This window comes from Mustela erminea, chromosome 1 (genome assembly GCF_009829155.1).
Source record: "Mustela erminea isolate mMusErm1 chromosome 1, mMusErm1.Pri, whole genome shotgun sequence".
Classification (NCBI taxonomy): Eukaryota; Metazoa; Chordata; class Mammalia; order Carnivora; family Mustelidae; genus Mustela; species Mustela erminea.
This window is the reverse complement of record NC_045614.1, coordinates 74,348,179-74,355,599: the sequence shown is the minus strand read 5'-3', so window position 1 is coordinate 74,355,599 and position 7,421 is coordinate 74,348,179. Positions and strand designations below refer to the sequence as shown.

The 7,421-nt window shown below is 43.1% G+C and overlaps 1 long non-coding RNA gene across 2 annotated transcripts; it reads right to left on the bottom strand.

Moving 5' to 3' along the window:
- Nucleotides 1–247: 247 nt before the first annotated feature.
- Nucleotides 248–3,511, bottom strand: LOC116578149. Of its 2 annotated transcripts, none has more exons than XR_004280766.1 (3): nt 3,123–3,511; nt 2,304–2,383; nt 248–719 (listed from the first exon to the last, which is right to left on the bottom strand). It is a non-coding gene; the product is annotated as an uncharacterized LOC116578149 (long non-coding RNA). The 2 variants fall into 2 exon arrangements; XR_004280756.1 differs by having other exon boundaries at nt 248–788; nt 3,123–3,509.
- Between the last annotated feature and the right edge of the window lie 3,910 nt (nt 3,512–7,421).

Below are 7,421 nucleotides of genomic sequence, written 5' to 3'. Positions count from 1 at the left end.
CAGGCCTCCACGTAGAGCTCCCTATCAGCTTTCTTCATTTCCTGTGGACTGGGCCACCACCCTGTCTCAAAGGGCAGCTTTTAAAATGAGGCCCTCGGCTCACTGGGACGTTGGTACCTCATCCGAATAAGGAAGCCAAGAAACACATGAAGCATATACGGGCTGGAAGCAGGAAAAGGTGACAAGAAATGATGTGGCTATTTTATGGCCTAACTAGCTCTTTCCTACACCTCCCCCCCCACAGGCACAGGCATCCTGTGAAAGTCCTGACTTGCCTCCCTCCTCTCACAGAAAATGACTGAGCTCTTAGGACTCCGAGACCACAGGACGGATTGCTTCTATGGATTTGCTCCTGTGTGATTTCCTATTCCCACATAATTCTCTGGGAGAGGAAACTAATTACTTACTGCTGTTCTCTGCCTTCATCAAGAGTATTCTACAAAACTAGGACAAGATGATAGCAAAATTGATAAAGGCCTTTAATTATGTTTCTGGGCCCCGGGTCTCTGTGGAGAGCTCAGCATTTCCACAGCAAACTTCATGCAATGCTGGGGGCTTGAGTCACTGTTGGCATCTGAGAAAATAAAAGGATGGGCGAACATTTTATCAGGAATGATGAGGGCCGCTGTGCTGGCAGGATCTGGAACTGTCTATCAAACATATCTTTGAATCTGTGGTCTCTTTTCTCCTCTTCTTAACTTGGAAAACTTTTCCACTTTCTGCAAGGAATGCACGGTGAAAGAAACTCTAAAGAATATTCCATTGCTTTCTGCCCCTTTGTTAATTCTCTTTAAATATATAACAGGAGGGGCACCTGTTATAGAGAAATGTATATTTCTTTATACAGTGTGGGTGGCTCAGTCAGTTAAGCGGCTGCCTTCAGCTCGGGTCATGATCCCAGAGCCCTGAGATCAAGCCCCACATGGGGCTCCCTGTGCAGTGGAGAGCCTGCTTCTCCCTCTCCCCGTGCCTGCCTCTCTGCCTGCTTGTGCTGTCGTTCTCTAGCTCTCTGTCAAATAAATAAATAAAATCTTTAAAAAATTAAAAAAACAATTAAAAATAAATAAATAAATAATGGGAAACACTTTCTGAGATGGGGATGAGAAAGGAGGGTAGAGGAGTTGACATCATAACCGCAATGAGGCTACAGTGAGGAGCACTTCCCCTTTGGGGCCCATCTGGGTGACTTTTCTCCATTATCCTCACTTATTAATGTGTTAGACCACCACAAAGAGAGGACTTATCTGAGACAGGGAAAATTTCTCCTTTCCCCTGCTTGAGAGCCCATGAGGGTACCCAAGAGAATCAAAATATTCCCCGTCCAGGGAGGGCCCAGTGTTTGCAGAACCAAGGGGACCTGGCTAAGAATGTAGAGAGGACAGAGGTCATCAGGCTCATTCATATGTCGGGTGCGAACTCTGCCTCCCTCCATTCAAAACCACCTGTTTGCTTCACCAACATTTTTTTACCATGGCAAGGACCCTCTTCTCAGGACTTGAACGACTCTGAGGTCCCAGAGTGTCTTGAAGAAGACAAATGTGGCTAATTCTAATTAGGAAGACATTAGTCTCCTTGAGATACTAATGAGGTACGTGGGGGCACAGGTGTGTCAACCTTATCTCGAGGATAGCATTTTTTTTTATATATATATATTTTTTTATTTCCAGCATAACAGTATTCATTATTTTTGCACCACACCCCGTGCTCCATGCAATCCGTGCCCTCTATAATACCCACCACCTGGTACCCCAACCTCCCACCCCCCGTCCCTTCAAAACCCTCAGATTATAAAGAAGCTGAGCAAAAGAGGGACAAACAGCTACTGGACCACGAGGGGAGAATTCGAGAGATAAGTGACACCATAAGACGAAACAACATTAGAATAATTGGGATTCCAGAAGAAGAAGAAAGAGAGAGGGGAGCAGAAGGTATACTGGAGAGAATTATTGGGGAGAATTTCCCCAATATGGCAAAGGGAACGAGCATCAAAATTCAGGAGGTTCAGAGAACGCCCCTCAAAATCCTTCTCGAGGATAGCATTTTGACTGGAACTTATACAAGCCAAAAAAGTTGCCTTTCCCAAGCTAGCACAGTACAATCCTCTAACACCAGCGCTTCCCAGCACAACTGCAGATACATCCTATTTGAGAAGATAGAAAGAACTTAAATAAGCAAGATGCTGTGACCTGTAGCCTCTGCCTCAGGCTGTCCTCTCCCATCTTTTCTTTTCTCATAGAAACCTGGGGTTTTTCAGAAGCACTTGAGAATTTTGGCTTGACTGGGGATAGTAGGGCCCAGGCTACCTTCTGTCTTGACCTATGACTTCTCATTTCTCCAGGGTGCTGGAACGGGGTGCAAGTGGCATGTTTTCTGCTGTGAGAAACTGAAAAGATAGGATAGTGATAAAAGCAGTCCTGAGAGACTCTGCCATTTGTTTTGTGCACTTGAATGATCTGAGACCCTGAGTTTCCTCCATCACAGACCAAGAGGTTGTGATGAGATGTTCTAAGGTGTCCTCTAGCTCTCCTTTTCTAGAATGCTGTGATGCTCAGTCTCTCTAACACTCATGAGGAAATGGGATCTCTTGGATAGGCAAATATTCGAAGAGTTATTACCAGTAGCATGAATAGCTCATTAACAATTTTTAAAGAATCAGATAGCACTTAAATCCAGAGGGCAGTGCGTCTGATTTAGCCCATGCTCTGAGATTTGGAAGGTCTTGGGGTTGTAGTTTAGACCTTCATTGAAAATATGGTAACCAGAGCCCTGAAAAGACAGGCCTGGATGGGGACCCCAGTTCTGCTCTTGCGAAGCAAGTCTCTTGACCTCTCTGAATATATATTCTTCATCTGTAACATGAGGATAATAATAATATATACCATATATGGTATAATAATAATGCATGCTTCATAAACTGTCAGAGACTTAAATGAGAGAAAAATATTTAAGGTATATAGCAAATACTAAGCATTCAAGAATAATTAGTGGTTAATATAATTATCATTATCATTGTCATGGCCATCTTATACACCACCAATATCCCAGCCTCTGAACAGTCCTGGTCCAGATATTTCTGCAGGGATCTAGTGATAACTCAAGATTTTAGTCGTAAGCCCTCTTACCTTCTTGTCTTATACATTCTCCCTGGATATTCTCACTTGAACTTATGTACCAGGTATGGCCGTTGTCCCAGGGACTTCTGTAAAACCCAGAATTCTCTCTTAGGCTCTAGAACTGTGAATGGAATTACCTTCTGAAATGTTCTACAGATACCTCAAAGTCATAGTGTTCTAAAACCAGATTCATTTCCTCCACCAACCGTCTCTTATTTTTTGTTTCCTATTCTGGTGAATGGCCTTACCGTCAAACTCCAAATCACAGAGTCAGCCTTGATTTCTTGATCTCCCTCACTCTTTCCCCTCTGCTCCAACACCAAATCATCCAGTCCTGTCTATTTGACCTTCTAAAGACCTTTTTATCTCTATACTATCTCTAATCCGGTATAGGCCACTACACTCTGTCTCTTTCTCTTTCCCTCTTTCTCTCTCCTAAACTGTGCTAAGAACTTTCTAATTTATTTCCTTTCTCTCATCTTACCCTTCAGGAAAAAGCTACAGTGATGATTCTAAAACACATATAGTAATATGCATTGCTTATGCTAAGAATTTATTGAGGTCCATCCACAGCTCATACTGTGAAACTGCACTTCCTTATCTTGGCTTTCAAAATGATCTGCACACCTGTCCAGTGTGACCTCTACCTCTGTGCTCTAAACATTCTCAGCTTCCTCTGGCCTCAAGAAATCCCCAGCTTTCTTGCTTCCCAGTCTTTGCTTAGACAGTTTCCTCTTCTTCATGCAAAAATACACTTTCACTTTTTTTTTTTTTTTTTTTTTTTTTGGACTAGGTCATTCCAAGTTTATCCTTGGCTTCAATGTTAGGTTTCTGAGAAGGTGTCTCTATCCCTAAATCCCAATCTGAAAAGCTATTACTCTTCCAAGTTCCCACAGCACATGGTGTCACTGATTATAGCACATAGCCCTTGGATGGAGCTTCCCTAATTACTTCTTTGTCTCCTGTACTGGACCACCACCTCCAGAGGGATAGAGCTCCAGTCTACCTTGTCCATTTTCTCAAGGTCTAGAATAATGTCTTGAATGAAGTACATATTTTGTGGCTGAACAAAGAAATGGAATGTCTCTAGTTGTCTCTAAAGATTTGGGGATCTATATCTTACAGATCATGAGGGTCCCAGTGTTGCATGGCTGCCTCAGAAAAGGGTCCCCCTTCATGCCCAAGTAGAAAAGAAAAGAGAATATCATACCAAGGCAGGAGGCCCCGCACACTCGAAACTGGCTACTCTATTAATGCACCCTCCTCCCTACCTCCTTGAAGATTGAAAAATATATAAGGACTCAAGGGCTAGACTTGAGGGTTTGTAACTCTTTGTGGAAAGAGTAGGAAAGACATTATAGATCTAGAGGAGTTGGAGGATGGAATAATTCTTCAGAGAATTTAGGAATCCTGAAGGAGGTTCTTGAGTTTCCTCCTCTTCCCCATCCCTGTCCCCTCTCTCTGCCCTCGCCATCCATAGCCACATACAGAGCCATCCTGCAAACTTTCTAGAGAGGGTCTGTCATAGGAACTCATCCAGACAGCACTTTTCCTACTGCCCTCAGCCTTTCAGTCCCTACTCTACAGTTTACATCTTTGCTCTGCTGGTGCTATCATCTGGCCCCTGACAATTCTTTAAACCCTAGAAGTAGACCCTGAGGTGGGAATTTTATTACGAGTCATTTACTGAAGGAGAGCTTCCAGGAGAAACTGGTCCAGAAGTGAGGAAAGTGGGATAGTGAACAGAAGAATCTAGGCAAATAAGTGGTTTCAGGGGATATTGAACCTCACCCTCATTTTACACAGAGCCCCAGAGACTACACTGTGGAACACCTCTGTCCTACCTTCACATGAGAGTGAGTCTCCTGAGCCTTTCCCTGGTCAATCATTGGCTTGGGATGCTCTGAGTGATGACAGAAGGAGTTAGGGCATAAACCCCAGACATCTGGGCTAGGCAGCTCCAACTGCCCAAGGACAATCCTCTGAAGAAGATCATAGTTGTGAGCTGTTAGCAGCAGCACCCATGGAGGCTGGTAAAAGGAATACAGAGACCTGAGTGATGCCACAGGCCCGTTGTTTCTTGTTGGCAACTTTTGATGACCTTCTTCAGCTGAAAGCCCTGGACCACTGTGTTTTCTGGGAGAGTTTAGAGACATTCCAGTCACTCTAGCAGCCTGTTTTCCCTCATATGCCAACCAAACCTCCCATATCCTCTGACATCAGAGATCTGTGTGCAAGTGTTAAAATGGTGATTTACAGCCCAAAACACATCCTCATCAGAACCATAATGGGAGAAACCGAGTGGCCACCTTGGAGCCCAGCTGGAGCCACAAAGCAGAGACATGGCCAGGGCCTTGTATGGCACAGAGATATGTCTGCCACCAGTAAAATAGCCACTCTTAATGGGAGAGAGAGAAAAGTGGGGTATATCCTCTATGCTGGTCTCTACCATGTGAAGAGTCTGTTGTTCATCTTATGGAACTGAGAACCACGAGCCACCTGCTTAGACCACGTGACTGGGTCCTCCTGACTCAAGAGACAAATGAGATTAACTTAGTGCAAAGTTTCCTGTAAATGATTGAAGTGGTAGGATGGAAAATGGGTGGTGCTATCACCAAGTTTGGGTTCAAACCCGAGGCTCACAACTCACTGACAGTGAGAGCTTGGGCTGGTCATCTTAGTTCCCATCTATCTAGCTTTTTCAAGAAAGTCTACACCAGCATGGAATATTGATGGATAATATCAGATCTCTAGATCAGCCCTACCTCTTCTGGATTCAGGATTTGAGACCCTAAATTACCCCCAGAATGCTTACACATCCAGTTGTCTGCCTTGCAGTTAAGACTCATCATAAAACTGACTGATGTTTACTCAGCGTTGCTCTAGAAATGACCCAGAATCCTCCTCATTCTTCCTGCAGGCAGATCTTACTTTAATAGCAACTTCCCTCATCTGTCATTTGGAAACTGATACTTATACCACAAGTCACACCAAAAGCTCTCTGCTTATAAGTATTAAGTACATATTTGTCAATAGTCTTTGGAAGTCAATGGTAAAAGGACACCTGTTCTTAGGCAAAATGGCACCCAAGAAGTCTATTTTCTTGTCATTCACTTCCTTAAGCTGCTGGGGCTCAGATTCTGTGGCTATGAACTAAGCCATCCTCCTCTGATTCTGAGGAGTTAGATTTTAAGTTAGAATATGAGACAGTGTTTGTCAATTACCTAGTCACCCAAGGCAGATGCTGATTCATTTGTTCTTTTTGGTTTTGTTTTGTTTTGTTTTTCTGTTTTTTAAAATTTATTTAATTATTTGAGAGAGAGCATACACAAGTGAGCTCAAGTTGGGGTGAGGGTCAGAGGGAGAGAGAGAAGCAGACTCCCCACTGAGCAGAGAGCAGGCATGGGACTGATCCCAAGATCCTGAGATCATAACCTGAGCTGAAGGTAGATGCTTAACTGATGAGCCACCCAGAAGCCCCTCAACTGTTCTTTTTGTATTGACTGCCACAGTCACCCTGGTATATAACTAACTTTACTATGTAAGAACTTCTTTAAAAAAAAGTTTGAGTGCATACTCTGGTCCCAGAACTGTTCTCAGCACTTAGCATGGACTTATTTAATGCTTGCAACAACCCCACGAAATAGAAAATTAGTATTAGGCCCATTTGATAGATGTGTAAGTTTTACATTGAAGGTTAAAATAACTTGGCCAAAGTCAATAAAACAGGGAGGAGTGGAACAGATATTTGACCAAGAGGCTATATGAATCCCGCACACAAACTTATAAATTCTCAACCATTTTACCTTTACAGAATGCTCATTGTGAATGAATTCTATCAACTTTCTCTTCAATGGCAAGCACATTCTCTAGCTTTAATTGTTGGTTCAGATACATGTCTCCAGGGTTAAACAAATTGGGTTCCAGTCAAGTTTAGACATGTAGTATGACTTGGCAGCTGAGCTCAGTAGTCATATTTCTTTGAATACCTACTGTATTATTGTACTAGGGTTGTTGAACAAAATACCACAGACCGGGTGGCTTGAAAAACAAATAATTATTTCTTCATAGTTCTAGGGGCTGGAACTCTGAGATCAAGATGTCAGCAAGCTTTGTTTTCTTCTGTGGTCTCTCTCCTTGGCTTGTAGATGGCCACCTTCTTATCATGTCTTCACAGACTGGTGTCTGTGTGTGCTAATTGCCTCTCCTTATTAGGACAACAGTCAGATTGGATAGGGTCCACACTAAAGGTTTCATTTTAACTTAATTTCTTCTGAAAACCTCAATCTCCAAATATTGTGACATCCT